Genomic DNA, 25,331 nt, shown 5'->3' with positions numbered 1-25,331 from the left:
TAATTAGCAGAAAAGAGTTTGGCCGATCCTCCAGATTGTTTTCGGCCGGTGCGTGATGAGGTGTCCCAGTATGATCGAAGTAATTATAACGGTAATGGACTCCGCTGCCGGGTGTGTTAATCTGTTTGGTACCACGGTCACTTATTGAAGCATCAAAAACAACTGTAGTCAAAAGTGGGCATCTTCTGCCACCGGCCGACGATAGAAACCGTCACGAGAGAGAGAAGCTGGCAGCGATCGTCTGGTCACATTTGTCGTTTTCTTTTATTTATTGTAATATTGGGGAATGACGGTGACAGAAAATTGGCGCTTGGTTCGCTGGTGCCTTTTTACAAACATTTAATTGAGTGAAAAGCTTCTTTTTGTTAAAAGACAAAAACATTTTTTGAATAAGATGATTTACTATCCAAAAAAATAAATCCCTTCATTTGTAAGTTAGATAATTGATTATCAAGCTGTCTCCTCTTGAGGTTTGTTTATTTACATCCCCACAGCTACTCTTCCTGGGGGTCTTTGTGTATCTTTGTATTGTCACCATGACAAATACAGTACATTACAGTGTCCTGAATGATGTCTCTTTCTACTACGGTTACTACGGTTACCTATTCATTTAGCATACAGGATGAATCCACGTAATGAATCCACGTAATGAAGCCCGTTGCAGTGGCCCCATCTCTGTCTCGTTGAATACTGTACTTTACTTCTCCAGCAGGTGGGAAAGGTTTGTTTCCTCGTGACAGCTGACACGAGTGGTTTTTGCAGGCAGATGAGGCCTCAACATCAAAGCCGTGCGCTTATTTAAAATTTAAATGATCCCGAGCCGATCAGGAGTAGGTCTTTGTGAACACACTATAAATATCTGAGGGACACTTGCCTCTAGATCTGATCAATGTGTTTGCTGTTGCCAACGGTATTTGGTGAGCGTCATGAGGCCTAATGTGACACTGATTCAAGTTGTCCGAATCGGCTTCCTCTTATTGAATTCCTGGTAAAAGATGCATTTTTCTTGCGCTGGAGAGCAAATTGTGAGACTAAAAAGATGTCTCCCAAGTTTAAAGAGACTTTATTTATATGTAAAATGCACCGTTGACGATCACGTTCTCGGTATATCTAACGTAGAGTACGTCCTGTCCGTCACGTACACAGAAAACCTCAGGGCATCGCTTTAATTACATTACTAAACATATAGTTACACACGGAGCAGAGCTTACAAAGGGATTACTGCCATTATCATCACTTTGCGATCCTCCGTGGACGGCGGCGTTACTTTGTGCCTTATACTTATTGTACTTATTTAAATCCCTCGCAAACCTGGTGCCCTCCCACAACCCAGCCGGCCGTACGTCCTCGGCGACGAGCGGCACTCCGATTCATCAGGCCATCACTTTATATTTTCCACAGGATGAGTCCTTGGCCTCAGATTGAAGGAGACGTATTGGATAAAACCTGTAATGAAGTGTTTCATAGTTCTGTCACACACACAGCGAGTGAGCGAGCGCCTTTTTCTTTGGTGAAAAGCCCTCTCTCGCCTTTAGATGGCAGCAGCGCGCCACTCGGATCGCACCGGCTGAACCACAGAGACATGAACGGATAGATGTGATGGAGCGAGGGAAAAAAACACAACAACAAAGAGGGGGACAGTTAGAGCTCATTATTTCTTTGATTCTTTAATCTTCCTCTTGTCTTCATCCAAATCTTTGTTATTGGTAATAGGCTGTCTCTTCCAGTGAGCTGGGAAAAAAAAAACCTAAAATAAGAAGAAGAAGAAGAAGAAGAAAAACAACCCCTCTTCTATATAGCACCGCTCTGCTCGCCTTGTTGTCTAAGTTTGATGTCTCTTCCATGTAATTGAACTTGATGAATGCTGGCGTTGTTTTCCCGCGAACACACATTGTCCTTTCAACCCCATCTGACATATCTGGGCCAGCCAGTTATTTCCAGAACATAATTCTGTACCTGTCTGTCTGGCAAAGAACTCTGGGTTTTGAATTGTCAATTATAAGGGAAAGGTAGTTTTTTTTTCTTTTTTTTTTCTCTTCTTTTTAATGCGAGTGCTTATGCAAGTTTTGGATACAGTGGGAAAAAAAATCTGTACGCCTCTTGTTCTGCCTACGTTAGATGCTGATGGTTGTAAAAACATCCAGAAAAGAAAAGACACTTTACAAGTATTTCAGACGTTTAAGTGTGTTGAACTCGATGTTCCAATATTCGGGTTAAATACATACAAAATGAGTTCCATGGCTGTAGGCGGGATTTTTGTCTGACTGAACATTGTAAGGAAATGTTCAGCCAGACACCAAAAAGTGTGTCGATTTGTAAACAGGTTTCATGTTATCTCTACTTATTTGTAAGCCAAATTTATTGCTCAACCAGGAGACATTTAATCAACGGATATTTTGATGGCTGATTTCCAGCAAAAACAATCAAACATTTGCTGCTTGTAGCTTCTTGAATGAGATGATTTAGATGTCTGATATTCGGATGATGAAAACAAGCAACTGAAACATTGGTCAGTATTTTCAATGTCAAAAATTGATTTAAATTGTGGGTACAAACATTATAATTTGCAAAAAGTCTGCAGTATGGGCCTTTTTTTTTTTTTTTTTTTTTTCTTTTTTGGACTGAACCATTGACTATATAAAAGTGTTTGTTTCTTCCGGGTCTGAAAAATGAGGCCGATGCCGAAGTGCTCTCAAGCTGCAATACCACCGAAGTGCCACTAGAGGTCGGCTCCAAAAAAAGCCTCCATAGACTCCCATTCAACGAGTGTCATAAAGTTCTTGTTTTAACTCTACGGTTATATTTTTGCTAACTTTGACCCCTCGTCATGACGACTTAAATCTAGATTATTTCGCTCTACACTGTCGGGAGGACAATGATAGTGATTTGAAAACAGAATGAGACTATTTATCGTCATCGATCGGCACGTTTAGAGAGTTTTGGCGCCCTTTGACACTCTGGACACTAAAGCTGTACCTCCCCAGAAAGAGACGGGAAGGGAAGAGAGCAGGAGGGAAAGGGAGGGCGAAAACACCTATGAACTTAATTACCCAATGAATAATTAATGTTTGATTGCAGTGTTCCCCCAGGCTGTCAACACAAGATAATTTATCATAAGATTATAATTTATCACTAATTGCTTTGGCAAGAGGTTTATGATTAGAATAATTTGCTTATTAAATGCACAAATTTTATTAAGCAGCAAACTTTTGTGTAAAGTACGTATCGATTTAGCTGCACCCACACCGCCAGGAAGAGGGCCATCAAATTGCGTTTAATCGAGTTACACATTCGGGATTAAAAATAGTTGTTTGCTCAGTCACGATGCAGTCCTGCTTTCCATAATTTAGTTAAACAAAACAGGTGATTATTCTAATGCAGTGCGATGGATACGACCCAGGGAGTGATTTTTTTTTTTTTTTTTTTTTTGAGTGCAGAGAGGTGCCTTCGATATCCTCAAAGCCAAGAAAACACAACAGCATCCTAAAGACTTAAGCTCCTCTGTGAATCCTGTTTACTCCTCTAAGCTGTAATGCCTATTTAGATGAGGAGAATTTGAATTGTTTGTCTGCGGCATAATGAATGTTTGTTGTCTGGCATGGGAATCTTGGTGGAGTCGTCACAGTATCGTTGCTGTGGGCCGGACGGGGGTTTCGGTGGCTTTTCCCCAGCCGTCCACGTACCTGCACGTCGTTCGACTTTGCCTCAGTCCTCGTCGCCGCGGGCAACTTCACTAATTCTGCATTCACTTTGTTTATTCTCGTTTACTCTTAATGCCGATTCATCATTTATTTTTTTCCCATTTTTTAAGTCTTTTAGCTGAGATTTTAAGTTGTAGTTTGAAGACTAAATCACCACAACACAACTATAATACTACATACTGCTCCGTCTGGGTCATGTTCAACCACATGCCATTTAACTGTACGTGTCAGTTTGGAAATGTTGAGGCATCGTTGAACCTTAAATCAGCTATTGTTTCCGAAAGATGCTCTTGTCAGCTCTCAAACTGTAGAACTATCTTTCCTAAAATATGGCTTGATTATTTGATGATGATCACATTGGGGAAACCCCCCCCCCCCCCCCCCCCCCCCCAACAATGGCCAACTGTACTGGCAAAGAAAGAGTGATCGCAAGGCCTACCTCACAAGCAGGTAAAAACAGACCCGTAACACCGATGGCTGCTAAAAGATCATTTAGATACCACCTGCGTCCAAGGCCCAAACACAAAGTTGTATAACTGGTTTATGTTGAGAAAACACCAAATCGACCGCTCGTTCTTTGAACCAGCAGCCAGTCGTTAAACATGGCGGAGGATCTGTTGTCAAATGGCTGCATCTGAGTAGTTAGGTATGAAAAAAGAAAAAGAAAAATTGGTTGTCGAAGAGCCAAAGCATGTGATGCCAAGAAAGCACCACGGGGTGATATATCATTGCTCCCAGGCTGGCTGAGAGCGAGCACCCAGGGGTCCGTGCTGCTCAAATCCAAAGAGCCACACACTTGTATGAATGCAGTTACAGGTGCTTTGGTTTTGTAATTGGCAAAATATGCACTTTTAGAATCTTTTTTTTGTGTTTTTTTTTTTCTTGAAATGGATTGTTTGAACCCACATTAGATAAATAACAGGACTTCTCAAGTTTGCAGATGCGCGTCGCCGTCACGCTCAGCCCGTAGGTGCATGTACGATAAAGCTAACTGGATTTCAGATTGAGGAGGTGAAAATGGAGACTACACAGAGATTAGATGATATTTGCATAGAATTTACAGTACAGGCTGTGTTTTCTGTTGCGTTAGCCGCACTTCCTTTTATGTGCGTCTGTGTGTGTATATTGCTCGAGTGTATTTGTTAGTTTTAAGCGTTAAAAATTAATCTTTTTTTTTTGGACAATATTTATTTTTTTGGTTTTGAAAAGTTCCAGGATTTTTATGTTCTCGCTTGACGAAAAGAGCTGGACCCGCTGATGGCGAGAACAGTCACGAAAATGTGTCTCATAATAGGAAGTGAGGAGAAATTTTTTCTTCTGCAGAAGATGCCAGACGGCTCCTGATTGTGCAAGTTATATAAAAAAAAAAGAAAAAAAGTAGTAGTTTTGGACTGTTTACACTAACTTTAATAATGATTTTTCAAACCTGATGATTTCGGTGTGTGACTTGAATCATTTTGTCATATTAAACAGTACTCATTGTGTTTTTTTTAATTTTTTTTGGGATGATAAGAAATTCTTCCCAGATATAATTGATTCTGACACGCACATTCATACGCATACTGTGTCTTGGCATTTAGAGGGAGGAAGAGGAGTTGCGTGGGCTGCTGGAAGCGATGCGTGTTCCTCGTCCTGCTGTCCAATCAATGTGAGAGGACGGGAAAAGGAAGGGCTGAGGGCCAGTATAACACTTTGTAACACTCTCACCTCACGGTGTGCACGCGTCACTAAACGTTACTCTCAACTCACACACACACACACACACACACACACACACACACACAACCTTCGTGTGTGTGTGTGTGTGTGTGTGTGTGTGTGTGTGTTTATTAGTGCAGTTGGGAAGGTGGTGTAATCAGTCTCGCTGAGGAAGTTGGATGCATATCAGTTGTGGTGGCGATGAGGTGGGCTACATATGGCACAGATAGTACTCGTTTTGACCCACAAGCTCGCACAGTAGGAGACGCCCCCTGTATTAAAAGGGGTTTGGCAGCCGTGTTGAAACTGTCAGACGGCCAATCAGGGGATCGATGGCAGCCGTGACTCGCCCAATGACCCGTGCTGTTATCTCCGCAGGCCAACCCTCCCCCTCCCTTCTGTCTTCTGTGCACTTTACTTTCCCTTTTCTTTTTTTTTTTTCTGCCTTTCCCTGCCTCCCCCTTTTTTTTTTTTAGCATTTCTTTGCTTCATCAATCGGTAAAAACTTTTCCGTCTTTCTCTATTTCCTTTTTTTTTTCTTCTCCGGCTCGGTCCCACTCCTCCCTTCCTTCTCCTCCTGTACTGGCAGTCTGGTTTTTCTGGTCTAATGAACCTGGGGGGTCTCAGGGCAGCCTCTGCTGGGTTGATTAGGATCCTCATTAAAGGAGAGGACCAGACCAGACTCTCCTCCAACCCTCCCCTCCTTTTTCTCCGTCCATCTCTCGCTTTCCCTCCTCCTCCTCCTCCTCCTCCTCCTTCCTCACTGCCCTGTCACACAGAGTGGCGTTTTTAATTACTGTGCTCATCATAAAAGGAAGGCCCATTATACATATCAGTGTGTGTGTGTGTGTGTGTGTGTTTTTTTGTCCATCCTGTCCTTCATCTTTCTCCACTGATCTGTTGTAATGAAACCAGTGTCTGGTGTAAACTCCACGGGAAGGCTCGTCATGAAAACACACTTTACTGGCCGGCTCGCTGGTATTTTAACGCAGCAAATATACACAAATAAACGCAACATCCTTTTTAATGTTTGTTTTAGAGTCTTTCATGCTTCCTGCAGGTGGTGATGAGCAAAAAAAAATAAAAAAAAATATATATATATAACTTAAAAAGTATGGCGGAAAGAGAAATGAGAGAGGTGGGTGTAGGAAGAAAGGAAACAATATACAAGGTCGTTTAATAGTGAAGATGAAGAAAGGATGGAGGGAGGTTTGGGGGAGGGGGGTTAAGTCTCGAGTTTTCGCCGTTCGCTCGATGACGGGATCAGATCAGCGCTGCTCCACAGGATGCTTCGGGGGCCAAAAACCAAACCTGATTATGTCGCCTGAGAAGACTAATCTCTCTTGAATCTGTCTTCGTCTAATTCCAAATACAATAAATGTGTGTGCACCCCCCCCCCCCACCTCCCAATCACATGTCAGATCATAGGAAATGTGTATAAATATATAGGTAGATAGTCAAACTATCTGTAGTCAGTTAGCAGTCTGATAAGTTGAAAAAAAAATATTGTTTTGTTAGACGTTGTGCGTTGTGAAATCTTTTTAGAGGCGATGGACCGTCGCACCACGTTTGTAGCTTCTCGTTACTTTTCCTGAAATGTTTTGACATTCGTACGAAGGCGACGTCACCGCCACTTTTAAAAGGAAATCACGGTTCAGCATTCAACTCCACTGACCTCACCTCGCCCACTGACTCGCTCTACACGCTTAACTGATGGCCAGTTGGCAGTTAGCCTGCACGCTGCAGCTAAAACACCAGCGCTTCTGCAAAAAAAAAGAAAGAAAAAGTTCTGACCGTGGTTCACTTTCGTCCAATAACGTCGCTTTCATAAGAGGGCAGAGAATGAAAAATCATTTTAGTCGTCTGTGAATTGCCATTTATGAAGCAAAAAAAAAATAGAGTCCGACCTCTTGACTGGTGAAACCTGCTGCTTTTCTCAGGGTGAAATCACGAGTATCTTTTTCCATTTATTTATATAACTGTAAACAGGAAATCTTTGTTTCGGACTGCCGGTTTGTCGCAACGAGAATTTTTGATAAAAAAATATTGTAGTCGCAAGAAAGTAAAAGTATTTGTTCCAGTACATCCTCTATATAATAAAAGCAAACGGTTCAGCAATCTTTGAGAAAATTCTCTGTGATGCATGTTCCTATTGACATGTGCACACACACACACACACACACACACACACACACACACGTTCTGTCACAATGCATTAAGTCCCGGGACTGTTTAGTGAGCAGTCAGACACACACACACATTCACACAGATATATATATATATATATATATATATATAAGTGCTTGTTCTGCTCACTGACTTTCTGTTAGTACACCCGTCCACTAATTAGATTCTATTAAAGGTGGCGTTCACAACTCTGGACGTTTCCTTTGGCTGACGCACCACTCCACATTTAAAAATAACCCCCCCACCCCACCCCACCTCCCCCACCGCCCAATTAGACACGCCTTCAGCATCGCCCACCCAGAAAGATGAGACCTCGCTCCGCCTCGACAGGCGTTTGACTTCCATCCGCTAACCCCCCCCCCCCCCCCCCCCCCCCCCAAAAAAAAAAAAAAAAGTCACAGAAGTTTCTGCTGTCTGTAATGGTCTGTTAGCTCCTGCAAAATTGAGGGTAGAGATAGAAATCATCCTCACGGGGTGGTGGTGGTGTGGGGGGGGGGGGGGGGGTGGAGAGGAAGCAGAGGGTTTATCAACAAAAGCAGCGCTTGGGGAGATTTAGTGGACAAAGTATTGAACTCGAGCTAAACTCCCCACCAGGTGGCTGATGGGAAGGCAAAGCACCGGGCCTTTTTCTCCCCGCCTGAATGTTGTCTCCTCCTCCTACTCCTTCTTCTTTGCCGCTTTTTTTTGTGTTTTTTTTGTGCGTCTCCCCTTTGGTGGTCGTGTCACCGTCTTCTTCAGGCGGGGGTCCGTCGCTCCGCTTTATCAAACCACCGAAGCACCTGCTATTAGCCTAGCCTGCTAACTCGCGATAAAAAGCCTTGTGACAACATCTCTGGCCCCCCCCCCCCCCCCCCCCCCCCGGCATCTTCACCTGCCTTTCATTTTTGAAGAACTGTGATGAGGAGGAGGAGGAAGAAGAAAGAGCCGGTGCATTGGTATTTTGGGGTACCCCCCCCCCCCCCCCCCCACACACACACACACACACTTCCTCGTCTCTGCAGCTAACCCGGGCTGCCGTCGGAAATGTCACTCGGTGCATTAGCATTTAGCCACCGCACTCCGCTGTCAATCTGGGTTTATCTTTGACACCCCCTATGGTCTATCACCTTAGCTCCCCCCGCCCCTCCTCCTTACACCCTTCCCAGTTAGTCATTGTACTAATAAGGCGTGGGGCACAGTAGAATTTATCAGGGCTAGACACTCCCGCCCCACCAGCCATTACTCATCCACACACCGGGACGTGCCAACGGCGGCTAATTGCTTTCTTTAACATTGGCACATGTGACATTCAGCGGAGTCGTCACCGAAGGAAGACGAGGCTCCTCCTCGCGGCTGCAAGTGGTCCATGTTGAGTTCAAGTTGGCTCCGTGCCAACTTGTGTCTAAATATTTTACCATGTATTGACAAAAATGAAGCGGCGTGTTGGTGTAAATATGAAACCGAAACCTCGTCTGTTTCTGGCGCGTTTAGTCAAAGTTTCTGCTCCAAAATGATGAGATTTAGTGACCTGGAGTGTTTTTATTTTTTATTTAGCTTTTAATAGACGGGACTGTCTACAATTGTCGATTTGAAAACGCCCCGGTTTCCCTTTTCTGCTGGCGAGCAACTATTCGCGGTCCACACTGCAAAAAAAGAAACCGTGCGACACCGCTGACATCACCAGGTGGCAAATCTTAAACGTGATTTATGGTGAATTGTAGTTGGATAAATTGCAGATGTTGTTGAGAAAAAGCTGTGGACCTTCATTACGGCCGCAAAAAAAAATCGACCCCACGGCTTTTCTTTCCATACACTTCTTCGTGTGAAAGTGAAGGTAGACACCGGCGGGAATCTGATTTAGGTGGCAAAATTGAAACGGTAAGCAATTTCCCTTTGTTGTGAGTGAAGGGATTATTCATCAAAGCGATGGCGGATGGGTCCAATATCTAACAAAGCTTGTTGTTTTGTTTGGTGCCAAAAGATTAATGAACAGACCGGACTGACATTTCCAACAGGAAGGACATTGATCTGGAGGCCTTCTGAAGATCCTCATTGTCCTGTTTACGCCGCAAACAATGGATGACAGCGAGGAAATATGTATGCTATCTATCTATCTATCCACACACACACACACACACACACACACACACACACACACACACACACACACACACAGTAATCCAAAGGGCAAGCTCAGACTTGTTATTAATCAGGACTATCATTTATAACATCTAAAGAGATTTTTTTTTTTTTTTTAATATAGCACAACGCTAGAATCAGTTGGCCGGTCTAAAGTCAACCGGGACCTAAACTACTTCTTTTTTGGAAATCAAACACGCGCATCCAAGTCATTTCCTGACCTACAGTAAGAGTGGAAACGAGTGGCGGCGCTTCTTTTGGGAGGATTCAAATGAGCCAACTGTCTCGGCTCCCCGTCGACTCGATCCAGTATCGCTAACAAACGCTGGCTGGAGCTCCGTGCCAATTTCGGGCAAAACTAACTTTTCAGATCTCCCTCGTTTTTTGGCAAATTGATAAAACGGCCGAGCTAATCCTGCCACTGTTATCGTCAACGCGCTCTCTCGTACTAATGTGGGAGTCAATATGGGGAGTTGTGCCGCCGCAGCTTCATTTAGGCATTTTTCTCTCGCGATAGACGGCGAAAAGCAACCAAACCGAAGGAAATGTGCCTTTTTCGAGTACCAACTATTTTAACCTCGCACATATCTGTCTTCTAATGGGACATTTTCATGCTTAATTGTTGTGGTTAAAATCAAACCAGAGTCGTAGCGGGACAACTCGGTGGTCCAAGTCGATATGAAGTACCTCCTATGATCCCTGTTGCTTCTTTAAGTTAACTCAAGAGCCCGATTGTGATTTTCAGTTGACTGTTGTACTAAATCCAAACCCTCACTTTTTAAAAGGGGAAATACAGCCATAACTGCTCAGCCTTTCCACATCCAGTACAGTTCAATACAACACACCTTTATCTTTGAATGCACTGTGGACAGAGTACAAACCTCAATGGCTCCTCTATTTAGTTGTCAGGTGTAACACTGTTAAGTGTATTTGATGTGGGAGTCCATTATAAAAAAGGGAAAAAACAACAACAACAGGAGTGCGGCTGCTCTGCTCGTGTCATGTTGCTTCCACTGGCTTGTTTTTTTTTTTTTTTTTTTTTTTTTTTTTTTTTTATAGGAATAAATCATGGTAGCTTTGCTAACTGGCCCGAAGAAGCATTTGTGGTCCCGGGAAGTTTAGAAAAAATAAACAATACAAAGTTTTGCTTGCAAGTAATATTGTTTACAGAAACTCAGTTTGCTGAATTGATGCCAGCTGTTGTTGAGGATTGTTTTCTATCCATTTTTTTTGGGGTTCTCGTGAGTGTTTTTTTTTTTTTCTGGCCGGGACCGTTAGCGAACAGACTCTTTGCCAAAGGAGGCCGACATACTGCAACATGTCTTGCGTTGTCTGAAGAAAAAGGAGCCAGAATACTTGCAGAGGCTGTCTGACACCCCCCCCCCCCCCGCCCCGCCCTCCCCAGTTCTCTTTGCCCTGTGCCACTCATATTAACATAACCCAGCGCTGTCTGATTACCGTGCCTAATGCGAGCAGATGGAGCCCCACCGTGGCTTCGCCCAATCAAAATAATGTCATTATAGTGGAATAATGGCTGCGGTTGCCAGTAAAGCCAGAGAGAGAGAGAGAGAAGGGTGAGATGAAGAGAAGACGGGGCGTTTTTATTGTCCCTGAGAGGCCAGTAAGATCCAATCAGCGGAGTGTGACTTACAGTCTGGGAGCCTGAAGCCGAACCACAGCACCTCCCCTCCACTCCAGCCTTCACAGACAGTCTGGGGAGCTCGGGGAGCAGCCTCCACAACCAAGGAGGGAAACTGTACATAAACATGCCCGCGAGTACAATGACCACTTTTCTGTTTGAAATTTTGTGCCGGATGAATTAATAAGCGGTTGTGGGTGATATGGAGTTGTGCTTGCACAGGACTTTTGCATATAATACTGTGTGTGTGTGTGTGTGTGTGTGTTTGGCCAGCTCTCCAGTTATTGCTTTTGAAGTTGTTAATTAAACCCTCAACCATCTGGTAGCTCAATGAAATTACACTGAGCTTCTCAGCCATGAAAAAAACATGACTGACTGACTAAATGAATAAATAAATAGATTAATAATTTAATAAATGCTTCAAATATCTCTTGTCTAAGTGAAGGGAAAAAAAACAAACAACAAGAAGTCTTATTAATGTAAACTGCGTGCTCGGCGCTGTCACCCGAGTTGTGTGTGTGTGTGTGTGTGTGTGTGTGTGTGTGTGTGTGTGTGTGTGTGTGTGTGAGAGCTCATGAAGGCTTACAGGTGAATCAAAGACAGCTGTCAGCGTGTCAACCTTTGATCTCGCGACGTCTTCTTTCTCTGTATATCCCTCTTTCTGACACACACACACACACACACACACACACACCTCGTTCGGTTGCATCTCTTTGGAGAACGTGAGCGCACAATTTCAAGAAGTGAAAAATGCGACACTGCATTTAGTCTTCAAATGGGTTCCGTGCAGCTGCTGTAACACGGTTCAACACGACGCGTCGCGCCACATGTTTTATAGCCGCTAATATTACACTAATGACATTTTCCATACGGTCGCATGCAAAGTAATTACGTTTCTACTAATATGACATGATGAATTAATCCCCACGTAAATAAAGCGTCCGAGACCGAAAAAAGGCGCATCAGGCTAGGAGTGGGTTTTCTTTGACGTCGGCGGTGGTTGTGTCACCGTGAATTTCATCCCCCGGGGTCAGACCGTCAATACAGAGTTCTACCGGGAACCTTCTGAGGTTTTCAAATGATGTGTGCCGGAAACGTTACATCATATATTTTGTACATTATGATGGAAGTCTTTTTGCTTGTGCAGCTTGGACACCCTGTAACAGACGGGGGTTGGATGATGCAGTGTGTGTATGTGTGTATATATATATATAATGAAAAAAAAATTAAGATATTTTTACACTATTGATGTTACTGTGTCCAGGTATTATCTTCAGTTGAATTAAGATATTGTAGGCAGTGTTGCAAATAAGTGACTTCTGTATGGGAATATTTGGTTTTACTGTATTGTTGCGTTGGTGTGGTGAAGAACCTTGATTTTTTTTTCCCTCATGCATTCTCCCATCCTTCATATCAATTAAAAGTATAATATCGCTCATTCAGATGTAGATATGTCTTCGACGGTCGCACCCTCACAAAAAAAGAAGAAAAAAAAAGCACCTGAGGTAATATATTCATGAATGCTATTCTAAGATTAGGATTTTGTCTGGCGCTGCAGGTGCATGCTGTATCAGGGTACAAACACTGATGCCGTGACTGACAGTGTAATGACAGTAATAACGGTTTTTTGGGTCAGTGTTGGGAAGTCTTCAAGAGGGAGACGGAAATGCAGACAGAATTTATTTAGCGTGACGAGAAAAAAAGATACGCCGGTTATATTTTAAGCCGTTCTGTAAGAAATGTCCGACACTTCACTTCTTAGATGCAAAGTGGAAGATTTTGACTGCTGAAATGTTTCTTTTTCTCCAAGTGAAATGTCTGCACACACGATCTACAACCGTTTACCAAAAACACAAAGAAAAACGTTGTTTTCGTTAATTGTGGCATTTTCATGTCATAATCTGTTTGTTTTTGTATTTAATTGAATTAAATCACGAATTTCTGAGCACAGAATCGTCACGGGTCAAAATTTATACGACGTGTGACACTCGACGGTGGAAATAGAAGTTTCCCCATTCAGGAGAGTAGAAATTCATTCTGACCACTGACGCAGATATTCATTATAATATTTTTTTCTTGCAGCAGAATGAATTTTTCCTCAAAGCTTTGCATTTCCCACACTTTATTTGTAACACTGGTGGAAAAGGCTTATCCGACTATACCTGCCGCTATACATAGCTGCTTCTTTTGCTCTCTTTGTACCTTCAGACGCCGACGCCGACGCTTTGGTTGCGAAGCCTCTCGCTAAGAAGGGTCACTTAAAGAGATGTATCTCGGTGAGCAACAACTGTCTGGGATGCGTGTTCCCGGCTGGCATTTTAAAACCGCGGCCGCTGACACCGCAATAACTTGTCATGTTTAAGTGTGCTGCAGAGGCAAATTTTAAGATGCGAGTGGGAGGCTTTAACCTCGACCAGCTGGGAGACAAAAAAAAAAAGAAAAAAGGGAGAGAGACAGTTTTTGCGTGGTCAAGAGCAGGAGAAATACGAGATGGCTGCAGACGTGGGGGGTGGAGGGGGGGGATAAAGGGATTTCAGAGTGAAAACGAGTTAGGGATGCTGTCATTTGTTGCTTTAGGTGGAAATAACAGGGAAAGGAAGAGAAAAGTCAAAAGACCGCAGGGGAGTTAAAGATGCCGACAACGTACTGTTTTTCCTGTGATGTAGCGGTAAATTAAGCGCTGGGTGACTCACAGTTAGTGATAATTAAAAGACTCTGAATCCCAGATATTGTACGTCAGCCTTAAAGCAAGGGGCAACTAAATACACTTAGACATATGTGCGAAAACATTATGTGCAAAATATTGTATGTTAAGTGTTGTAATTGCATTTGCAGAATTAAGGGGCGAACGGCGAAGCGAAAAAGTATGTAGAGGCATTAGTCGGTGTTCTCCCTCTCTGTCCTCTCTCCTCTCTTGTGCTGTGATGAGATTCCATTAGACGCCATTAAATCTCTGCCTAAGAGCCCTCTGAAGCTTCACAATTACAGAAATCAAAAAAAAAAGAAGAAAAAAAAAAAATCACAATCCTCATTGAGCGCTCTTCTGCATTAGGGGGCTGCCCGGAGTCGCGTGGGAGCTGTTATGCTGGGCCCCGGCACAGACCGAGTCAGAGGCTCCGCGGAGCTGCAAAAGCGCGGCTTATTAGAATGACTAAGAGCCCCCCGAATGAAGGCCCTTATGTGGAAGCCATAATGGAGCGGGGGCTCTTGTGCCGGAGCCATAATGGAGGCTCTTGTGCGATTTGCGCTCGTCTCCCCTCCGCGCGGCAGAAGCTTGAGCCTGAAACTGCGCGGCTGAAGAGCTGACCTCCTCGCTGAGGTGGTCCAAACACGCCGTGGCGGTCCAAACACGCCGTGGCTATTGTGCCGGCGGGGCTGACCACCGAGCCAGAGGGCTTTCACAGAGCGCTGTCACTCGGGGAGGCGTGCGGAGGCGGTTCGCTAAAGGAACACTCGATCAAGTACGAGGCCGACGGATGTACATTTTCTTAAAATATCTATATTTCTTTCCTGTCCAGTCACATCCACCTCTGGACTTTAGAAGTGACTAGAAGAACCTCCTCTATTGTGCAGCTTTTAAGCCATTTTGTGCAAAAAATGGGTAGGTAGGTAGGTAGGTATTTACTTTATTAATCCCCGAGGGGGAATTTTTTAAAGTTGGACGAATTCTGCTTGTTCATGTCCTCGGGGCAGATCTGGGAGCTGCATTCATTGCCGTCTGCCAAAGTGTCTTTTTTTTGTTTTGTTATACTGCCACAAGAGGCCGCCAATGTTGAGATTTTTTTTAATTTTTTTATTTCTGCACTTGTTGGCTTTAATGCAGCTACGCTTATAATATACGACCATGTCAACAACAAAAACCCTTCAGGTTACACAGTGAGGAATGGAAGTACATAGTGCACAGCAAAAATAGTTATTCTGTGTGCATTTATTAATCAGCATATCGAAGGCATGTTTACATCTACTCGGTATGATTAGACTTCTATTCAGGTGTAAGTTAGTTTGCAAAATGTTTTTATTTCACCAAACTCCGAGAATCACAACTTTCCGCCCCAACAAGTACCAAAAAAAAAAAAAAAAAAAAAAATCAACAAAAGGTGAAGGGAGAGATGATCCGAGTGCAAATGAGGCAGCATACTGTAGCCTACGTGTAAACACCGGTGTGGGTGGACGGTTTAGTTAGAGTCTATACAGTGGACTTCACTGAACAACCAAACGGTATCATAGGTAGTTAGCATCTGTGTAACAAAAAAACCCCCAACTCAATATACACTATTATGAATTATTTCCCAGCGGTACATCACGACTTGGATTTGCTGGCGTTCCCTCATATCTGCAGGCATTGGTTCGCATAAACACGCTGCACAAGAATGTTTTTTTTTTTCTCTACCGGATGAAAACTCTCACCACCAGATGTTCCTCTTAATCCAGATGCAAATATCTGTTTTGAATTGAAGTGGTGTAGAAACTTCAAAACGGGGTTCCATTGTTCCAACCCACATTTCCTGTTGACTAGAACTCACCACTTGAATACCACTTACACATGTTATTTCTAAACATCCAACTTTGCACAGCAGCTTTAAAATCGGTTACATATCCCAATTTATTTATTGTTTTCCTAAATGAACGATAATAAAACTTGTCGGAAAACAAACGAGAACTAAATCTCAATGTTTATGGACATTTTATTGGATCATTCTTTTCACCCGGAGGTCGTCTGAACTTTGTCTGAATTTTTTTTTAATTGGTCTGAGGGTTGCATTATGGGTAGTTAGCGTTTGTGTTAAAGATCATTAAGGGGGACACTACTTTAAATACTGCACTATGGGTTTGATAAGTCTACATGATGGCTAATACACTATACTATATCTCTGATATAGTCACGGAGGTATTGCATCATCTTAAATAAAGTAATAATTGAGTGTTCTCGGAGTTTGATTTGTGAAATATGAAATTGCTGCTGCTTTTTATATTGGTGTTAAAAAAATAAATCTCTGCCGTTTTATTTTTATCTTCGGTACACAATGATCCTCGACTCGTCGTTCCAAGTCGAAACTTTTGATTACATTATTTCTCACAGAGCTGTTTAGCAACTTTGTGTCTCAGACACCTTTTAATTCAGTCAGGTATTAGCCGTGGCCACAGATGTCTCTTTTATAAATATATCCTCTCGGCTGCGAGGTTGACGAGCCGGAGTGTTCTCGCAGCCACTGTAATTTCCCTCCCTGTTAAATATCACTAGTGCCGCCGCTGCTTAAACGCAACCCTGTTTTTAGCAGAGTGACATTTAAAAGAAACACGAGACCTTTCGCAACAGGGCCTCTGTGAAAAATGAAACTCTGGAAATCTCCTGCATGAAATGCTAAAGCTCTGCTTTAATTATAGCGGCGTCGAAGTTAAAACTCATATTCATGTCAGTGGAGGTGGAGAAGATTAATTTGTGCAGTCTAAAAACGGATGAAACATTTAACTTGTGAGGGAGGAATGTGTGCATCATCTGCGCTCGTTCCTGTAATATGGACGAGATTGTTGGCAATCGTGAATGCCAGGTCATCTCGCGCTCTACTTTGCTGTGTGTGTGTGTGTGCGCGCGCGCGTGTGTGTGTGTGTGTGTGCGCGCGCATGTGTGTGTGTGTGTGTGTGCGCGCGTTCCCGTCTGCATCTCTATCTCGGTGTGTGTGTGGGCACATGAGCCGCAAAGCTGTTGCATGGCCTCATCGATTTCATGCCCTCTTCTCACATCTATTCACATCTCCTCTCCGACTCACCTCCCTTTCTCCCCGGTCCTCCTCCTTCTCTTTTGGTCCGTTGCCCATGGCGATGGCTCACCTCGGTAACCGGCAGCTGAGCAGGAAGTGGGAGGCGGCCTGGTGAGAAGGGGGACCTCCCGTGAGTGTTGCGTAAAGGCGGTCACGTGACGGTCGATCGGCGCCCGGCGGGGTAGGGGGGGTCAGGGGTCGGCGGCGAGGGGCTTGTTCGCTGCAGGCTGTTTTTTAAAAAAAATAAAATAAAAAAAAAGTGGAGGGAATATGCTAAACATCCCATCGATTTACGGGGGCTCCCTTCGAGTGCAGAAACCGTCGGATAGAGAGAACACGATAAAAAAACAAAAACAAGCTCGAGCACATAAACTGTCATCACATGGACAGCAGAGAGTGGAGGAGGAGGAGAAGGAGCTCCAACAGGAGGTTGAGGGGAGAGGAGCTTTACACTTAATACCCTTCCAGGGGGTCGGTGCCTCTCTGCCACATGGGAGCACTTTAGGAAGTAGGCCAGTGTGTCCTGGTCGGAGGATGGCTTATTTTCAGGCAGGTTATTGTGCAAGAGGAAGTCTTCAATTGATGTTGGGGGGGGATGAGGGGTGGGGGCAGGGAATCTCTACAGGGAACCACTAACTACAAAAAAAAAAAAGTGCCATTTGGCCACAAACCTCGAATTGAAGAGAAGCCTGAAATGCAGGTATAGTATAACTGTTATTACGCCACACAATGACGTCACGGTGTTTACGCCAGAGTGCACTTCTGAGTTTCTGCAACAAGGTGCGAGACATTCGGCAGCGGAAAAACCTCCGGAAGTTGACGAAGCTGCTGCCGAGTTGCTCTTTCAAACATCTTCACACGAACTAATTTCAGATGTGCGGACTTTTATCCGAGTCCGTAAATCAGGTGAACATCGTCCGGTACGAGTCGGGATTCCTTTGGCGGCTTTAAGGCTAACATTCGATGAGCGCAGTCGCCAAAACTACCTTACGGCGCCATAACTGATCAGATTATATCGGGTTTTAATTTTTCTATTAATTATGTATAACGCCACCTTTATTAAAAAAATAAAATACAATTGTTTTTATTAAATGGGACATTGTAATACCATTAAAAAAAAATGCATGAAAACATTTTAATTTTTTATTTCAGCCATGTTGCCCAGCCGTCGTTGAGTGTTTTCATAAGTCTTGAACGCATGCTGTGCATTCCTGTGACTGAGCATGTCCCATAATGTGTGTGTGTGTGTGTGTGTGTGTGTGACTAACTAGCGGTTGCATGGGGCTCAGTGCTTACTCAGTAATTCCCTGGTCCCAGGCTGTGTATTAGCAGCTGATCCAGCCGACTGGTCCAAGCATCCACATTCAGTCGGCTTGGGATCTGCAGCTCAGAGCAGGATGCTGCCCTGGCTCTCTGATGCCTCCCTAAGCTCTCCAGCACAGAGCAATTTACTGGCACCAGATTGGCACAATCACTGTGTGTGTGTGTCTCTCTCGAGTGTTTGTGCTCATTTCCCTCCTGCTTTTTTTTATGTCATATTTTGTTGCCTTTTCTCTACTTCGGCCATCGGTCTGTCACGGCCCTGGCTCTTTGGGCTTGCTGGTGCAGTGCCCCCTTGCTCTTCTTTCATGCTAGGCCAAGCTGACAGTGACACTAACAACCAAAAACATTAGGATTTCTCAACCGCACCACAGCATCCGTTTTTTTTTTTTTTTTTTCTCCCTCCCTCTCGTCACTGTCTGTCTCTCAACTCGATGATTTGTACTCGGGGAAATATCTGGGAAATACCATGACCCAGACATGTTTGAATAAAGATGTCTTGTTTTTTTTTGTTTTTTTTTGGGGGGGGGGGGGGTAATTTGCTAACATAGCCCGCTGGACTGTTCGATGTCTCTACTTTTGTTGTGATTTTTTTTAAATTTTTTTATTTATTTTTTATTGTGAGTTTTCTGTCAGCATCCATCAGTGTCTGTGTGGCGGGTACAGCAGCCAGTCGGCCCTGCCAGCCGGTCCGGTTCTCTGAAATGCAGCTAAATTGGCTCATTTATGTAAACATGGAGTCCAGGGCTGTCTTGCCCAACCTCGGGCCTCAAAACAACAAGTCTGCAGGGGGAGCTTTGGAAGGCTCCATATTGAAAAAGGAGAAGAGGCATTGTTGGACAACTAAAAACGAGACGAACAGACTGGCGTTGGTTTGCCAGACGCATCGCGTTTTAGGATAATGATGCGTTTGACAGAGAGCGACGCCACATCTGTTTAAGCTCCGCCCCCTCAGGCTGGCGCTTCAGGTCGACGTGTCAGTGTTAATTAAATGGAAAAATTGCTTTTAGTTCGCTTCGCATTCATTAAGAAGAAAAGAGGACATCACGTTTAGGTTTAAAATACAAAAATCTGTTTTTTGTGTGTTTAAACAATGAATTATCAATTTGGAGAAAAGAAAAAAACAGAAAATTATAACGTTGACCTCGAGCTTTGGGCCTATAAGTTCATATTCTCAATAATATCATATATGGCAGAAGATTAATACACAATTGTCAATTCATAGTTTAATGCTGCGTTCAAACGGGGTCGTGTTTACCGTTGTACACAAATATGTGTAAGTACGAGTCAAAAGTTTTCCAAAAGCCTCGACTTCACGAGTTGTGACGTTGTTTACTGATGTTTACAAAAAATGTCAGTGGTCGTGGAAGTTAATTTTTCATCGGATGTTAAGCTAATATATTGTAATTTTATTTACGTCGAGTTTGTCTGCGTAACTTAGATAACCGTCTACGTCTGAGGAAAATGTCGATGTTCCCAACGGCCTCATCTTTTCCCCTCTGTGCCTTTACGTTACATTTTGTGGCTTCTTGACGCCGTCCATGTTGCCGTCGCCTAGCAACAGTGTTTTTGCGACAACACGACTTCCCGTGTTTCAGTCTTAAATTAAAAATGATCATGAACTGAATATTATCTGATAGTTATTACGCTTATTAGTTAAAAAAAAAAAAGGAATAAATAAATTCCTTTCTCCTGAAAGCTGACCCACGGTTTTTATCCTTCAGCTTTTGACTTTGGGAACTTCTCTTGGCTCTGCGGTTGGCCGACGGTCAGCGGTTGACTCTTCCAGCTCTCACAACTCGCCCTTCTGGTTTAAAACAACAACCCCTGAATATTATTTCCATTACGGTCCAGGTTCCTCTTCTTCTTCTTCTTCACACGTTCCATCTCCCAGATTAGCTCACTTGACATTTGACAGATCTAACTATGAATATATTTGAATATATCTGTGAGGAATGCAATTGTTTGTGTGTGTGTGTGTGTGTGTGTGTGTGTGTGTGTGTGGACATTGCGTTGTGTTGATGCCCTGGCATCCGTCAGGACCCAGCTGTGTTGGCGTCCTCCTCCATCACAGGAAAGTTCGCTGTTTGCGAGGTAATTAAAGGGGACGCATCTGTTCCAACTTTTACACATCTCGCACCTGAGCTGCGACGAACCGGACCAGCAGCCAAACCGTCCTCCTCCGCGCTGCAGGACACCTGATGGCGTGTCGGGGCTTTCATCATATGTTTTCTTTTTTTTTTTTTTCCCTCATGATCACACAGTCGCTGCTGGTTTGTGGCAGCTCCTACAGATGATCTGGTCCAATGTCGAGGATTTTAACACTTCATCCTTTTGCCATCTCGGTCACGTTGTGAAAGTCACCGTTTTGTTATCTGGAAGGATTTCCACCTTTTTCGACGGTCGGAATCGTCTTCTGTTTGTACCGTTAAAATCGAGTCGGTTAGCCTGGTAAGTATTCATTGGTGGTTGTCAAACAGCTTTCGGGTGCATTATCGCCACCTTCTGGTGGTAGTAGGTGATGGTATAAACTTAGGGATGCGAGGGATTTCAAGCAAAACTACTGTTCGAAATTCGCTCTGAACTATTTGATTTTATAATTATAATGGGGAAATAAGGAAGTCATTTTAATCTCCAAAATTGATTCGTACAGTTGCATGTACTAATCGATTTTGGAGATTAAAATGACTATTTGAATATTCGTGACCCATCCCTAGCATAAATAAATGAAAAAAGAACAGATGAGAGCCTCATAAAATAAATGCTATTTTTTTTAAATGGCTGTTAGAAAATCTGAGACATTTAGTGCACATTCACTCCTTTCATTCATTACCTTGCGAGTTCAAAAGCTTTGTAACCTACATCTTGTCTCCTTAGTAACCATACACCAACAAACCTTTTGACAACCAGTTCCATATTTTACAGCTTTTCACGTGATTCATGCGACTATTTCCTGCCTTTTGACTCCACCAGGGGAGCAAATCTTGACAAGTTGATGGTATTTTAGAAAATATTTCACCATTTTATAAAGAATAATTGTGTTCCAGATATCTATATTGAATGTGGAAGTCAGTCGGACCACCTTTCAGGAAAAATGTGTATTTAGACTTTTTCTTCCTTCCTTCCTTCCTTTTTTTTTTTTTTTTTTTTTTTTTTCTTTCCGATTCAGTCCTCCAGGTGGAGAAACGTCCTCTAATCACAGGCTTTCTGCTGGAAGAGTCCCTTTAAAGTAAAAACCTTGTTCTCTTGAGATAAACTTTGCTGTAGACCATTTTCTCACAGAGTCGAGTAACAAAATGTACCGAACAAGTGCCCCCCCTCCTCCCCTCCTCCCCGGAGGCAGTGAATGGCAGCTGTTAAGTGCATGATGTCCAATCCCTGCTCTCCGTGTGTGTTTGTGTGTGTTCGTTTGTGTGCGTCCAGACAATCCCTTGACTCGAAACAACCTCGTTCCACACGCAGAGAAAACTATCAAACTTCTCAAAAGAATTAGTTCTTTCCGACTATATTTTACACTTGACAACACACACACACACACACACACACACACACACACACACACACACAGTCGATTACACCTGCAGAGGAAAAGAGCTCCACAAGCTATTTCACATGGAGTCGGAAAGCACAGTTGATCACCTCCTACGTGCCCTGCCATTCTCCTGCAAACTTGCCTTAACTGGCGGCTGAGTGACCGCGGGGGGTCTCCCACTATAAACACAAAGCCAAGTGTCGAAGCCACAGGTCGGCTCGGCGGCGCGCGTGACAAAGTGGAACAGTGTGCGTCTCCGTGTTTGAACAGGAAACTCCGTCCTCCGCCATCCCTTTCCAATCTCCCGCACAGCAGTGGACTCGTGGCGTCGCAGGTTTACTCATCAACTCACCCGTGGAGTCCCGCGATTTTGAAGGGATGCTACATTAGTTCTGGTAGCTGAAAATACACGAGGACCTGTGTGTGTGTGGGGGGGGGAGTGTGGGGGTGGGGGACATGCTGTTTGTGACACCGAGCCGTACGGAGCAATTTGTAAGAAATGCAGCAATGCATTGTTTAAGTCACCTCCAGGACATTTGTGAGACTTAGAAAAAAAAACAAAAAAACCCCACAAAAACCAGATTCAGAGAGAATCCAGGCGGATATATTTTCTCCACGAGAGCTGCGCAACTTTCTCCGAACACGCTGTTTCGCCGAGCGACAGATATATTAAGATCCAAATATTTGTACAAACTCGGCGTTCAGAAGTGGTTGTGATTATTTATTCTTTTTTGTTGTTGTTGTTGTTGTTTTGTTTTAGACGATGAAGACTGCACACTCCGGGCCGGGTTACAGTTGGCATCCCCGCATTCCTTTCCGTAGCGACGGGTCGTCCAGTCCAGTCGCTCTTGAACTCGGGGCGTTCCCTGTCGCTCTGTCGAATTTCCTTTTTTGCTTTCATTAGAAAACTGTCATCACATTATGAGATGCTTGATGCTTCTGCCCTTTGATATCCGCCGCGGAGAAAAATTCAAAGGGATGCCTGGAAACCTCTCTCTCTCTCTCTCTGTCTCTCTCGCCCTGCAACACTTCGCCGCATTCAGACTCCCTGACGTCTGAGAGGACTCGACGTGCTCCCTCCATCTGTTTCTGTCTGATCAGAAATCAGAGGCCAGCTCGGTACATGCTGCCGCTCGTCCTTGGACAAACTTTTCAATGATCGAAAGGAGAAAGAAAAGAAAAGAAAGCCGACATTGAATAGAACGAAGCATCAGAGAATTTCCATCAAGCTGCCGTCGTCGCCGCTGAAGTGAATAGACGGGAAGTCGTGCGTGTTTGCGTCGGTTGCGAGCACCTGTTTGTGTGCAGTTTTTCAGTCACTGTACTCTCCGAAGGCTCATTAATTATATTCCGAGTCATTATGGAGATAAGCGCGAGCCCGACTATTGGTGCCGGCGATAAGAAGAAGAATTACCTGTTTTGGTGCTTCTGCTTTCTAATCAGCTGCCCATTAGAGATATCAAGGGACTTCTATCCTCCTGCCTTTGTTCCTCCATGTCTCTTTTATTTTTAGCTTTTTCTGTTTTTTTGACACGTTTCTCCCCATCGTTTCGGCTTTGTCCCCCCGCCGCCCAGGTTGTCTGTCTGTGGATGCTTTCATCCCCCCCCCCCCCCAGTCTCCCCCCGTCATAATCCTGCTGCCCATCAAAATAAGACAATAATCGTGCAATCTGGAGCTCTTTTGAAGCGGCGTTTTATCCTTGCGAGGACATGCTGTATCTTGCACCCGAGTGTCTGGTGTGCAGGCAGCATGAGTCTGGATGATTGGGTCGTATTCATGTGGGGGCCTGAAGTGCAACTCCCTCACCCAATTCTTCCTGATTCTGAATGATGTTGATCTTGGGGATGTTTTTAAAAAAAATTTTTAAATGTAGCCTAGAAATTCAACTAAGTCAGTAAATACAGGCGAAAAAAAATACATTAAAATGGTACTCTGGTTGATTTAAAATCTATTTGGAGCCAAAACATAGCTGGACATTACCCAGAGCCTTCCTTGGGGGTGTGCTGGTTTCTGTGCCGCTTGCCTGCTGCCTGCTTTTGGGAATCATCTGTCACCTCGTAGCTGTTTGTCGGTTTCTTCTTCCTCGACTCTTTTCCAGTTCGTGTGAAGTGTTATTTAAAATGTAGGACTGTCCCTCCGTCCTATAGGAATCAGTGATGTATGTGAGACTGTAACAATATCCCCCTGGCTATGTTTTTTTTTTTTTTCCTCGTGCTCAGAAAGTTTTTAAGCAATTAAGTTAGAATATGTAATACCGCCTTCAGGGTGGACTTTGCCTTTTGGAATGACTTCTGGAAAGTTTTTTTTTTTTCTTTGGTAAAGAGAAACGGCACCTCTGGACTGTTATGCGAGCGATATGTGGGTCACGCGGCGTTTTGTGTTTGGTTTTTGATTCCCCCCTTTTTCTTTTTTTTTTTCCTGTGCTGATGTAAATGCCGATTGACTCGTTTCTGATGTCCCAAGCATATGGCTAATAAAGGTTTTAGTTCGGCAGAGCCACAGGAGCGCCGAGCTGCCAGGATCAAAGTGACGGCCTCAAACAGGCCTTTGTGTTCTTCAGCCATTAGGGCATAGCAGCGCCAGCGCGTGGTGGGAGCCATATGAATATCATTAGCTCACTTTATTTGTCTTTGTGTGTGTGTGTGTGTGTGTGTGTGTGGGTGGATAAATACAAGCGAACACCCTATGAATTTTTTACATTGTGGATACTTACTTTGTTTTTCTGCAGGGTAGTGAGCTTTATTGTGTATTGCACCTATCATAAATGGCACAAAGTGCTTCACTAGAATAAAACTGTGTAAAAATATAAAATGATAGTTAAAATGTGTTAATTTCTGAGCTTTAGAGCTGCTGGTGTTTGGATTGTCTTTATTTATGGCGCTAACTAGTTCCCCCATCATTCCCATTCTTTGTGCTAAGCTAACTGGCTGCTGGCTGCTTTTACAGCCTTATATTTACCGGAAGGAAATCTCCAATGAAATCTTTAAATTGCAGACGTGTTGTCATTGTTAATAATGCTAAATATTGTCAAGAGTTTATCAGCTGTCAAAAATGAATCGGTCAAAACTGCAGCATCTTTCCATCTTGTGCATATGAAACACGCGTCTATTAATAGAGCGTCTGTGTGTGCGTGTTATTGTGTGTCTGTGTAAGACGGTCGGGAGTCCGCAGCTGTGAAAACCTCCAGACCTTTTTGCGGCGCCGTCGCCGCGGCACCCCAGATGCAATCGATTAGCGTCAGAGGGCGCATTGTCTGAAGAGTCGCCGCTCTCCTGTGATAGACAGACACACAGTGCGGTGAACTTCACCAAAACACACTCAAATGTCAGCGGTGCAACCTCCGCGGGAAGGCGAGGTGTGTGTGTGTGTGTGTGTG

This window comes from Embiotoca jacksoni, unplaced genomic scaffold (genome assembly GCF_022577435.1).
Source record: "Embiotoca jacksoni isolate LCO1_2020_lvr unplaced genomic scaffold, fEmbJac1.0.p SCAF_105, whole genome shotgun sequence".
Classification (NCBI taxonomy): Eukaryota; Metazoa; Chordata; class Actinopteri; family Embiotocidae; genus Embiotoca; species Embiotoca jacksoni.
This window is presented reverse-complemented; position numbering follows the sequence as displayed.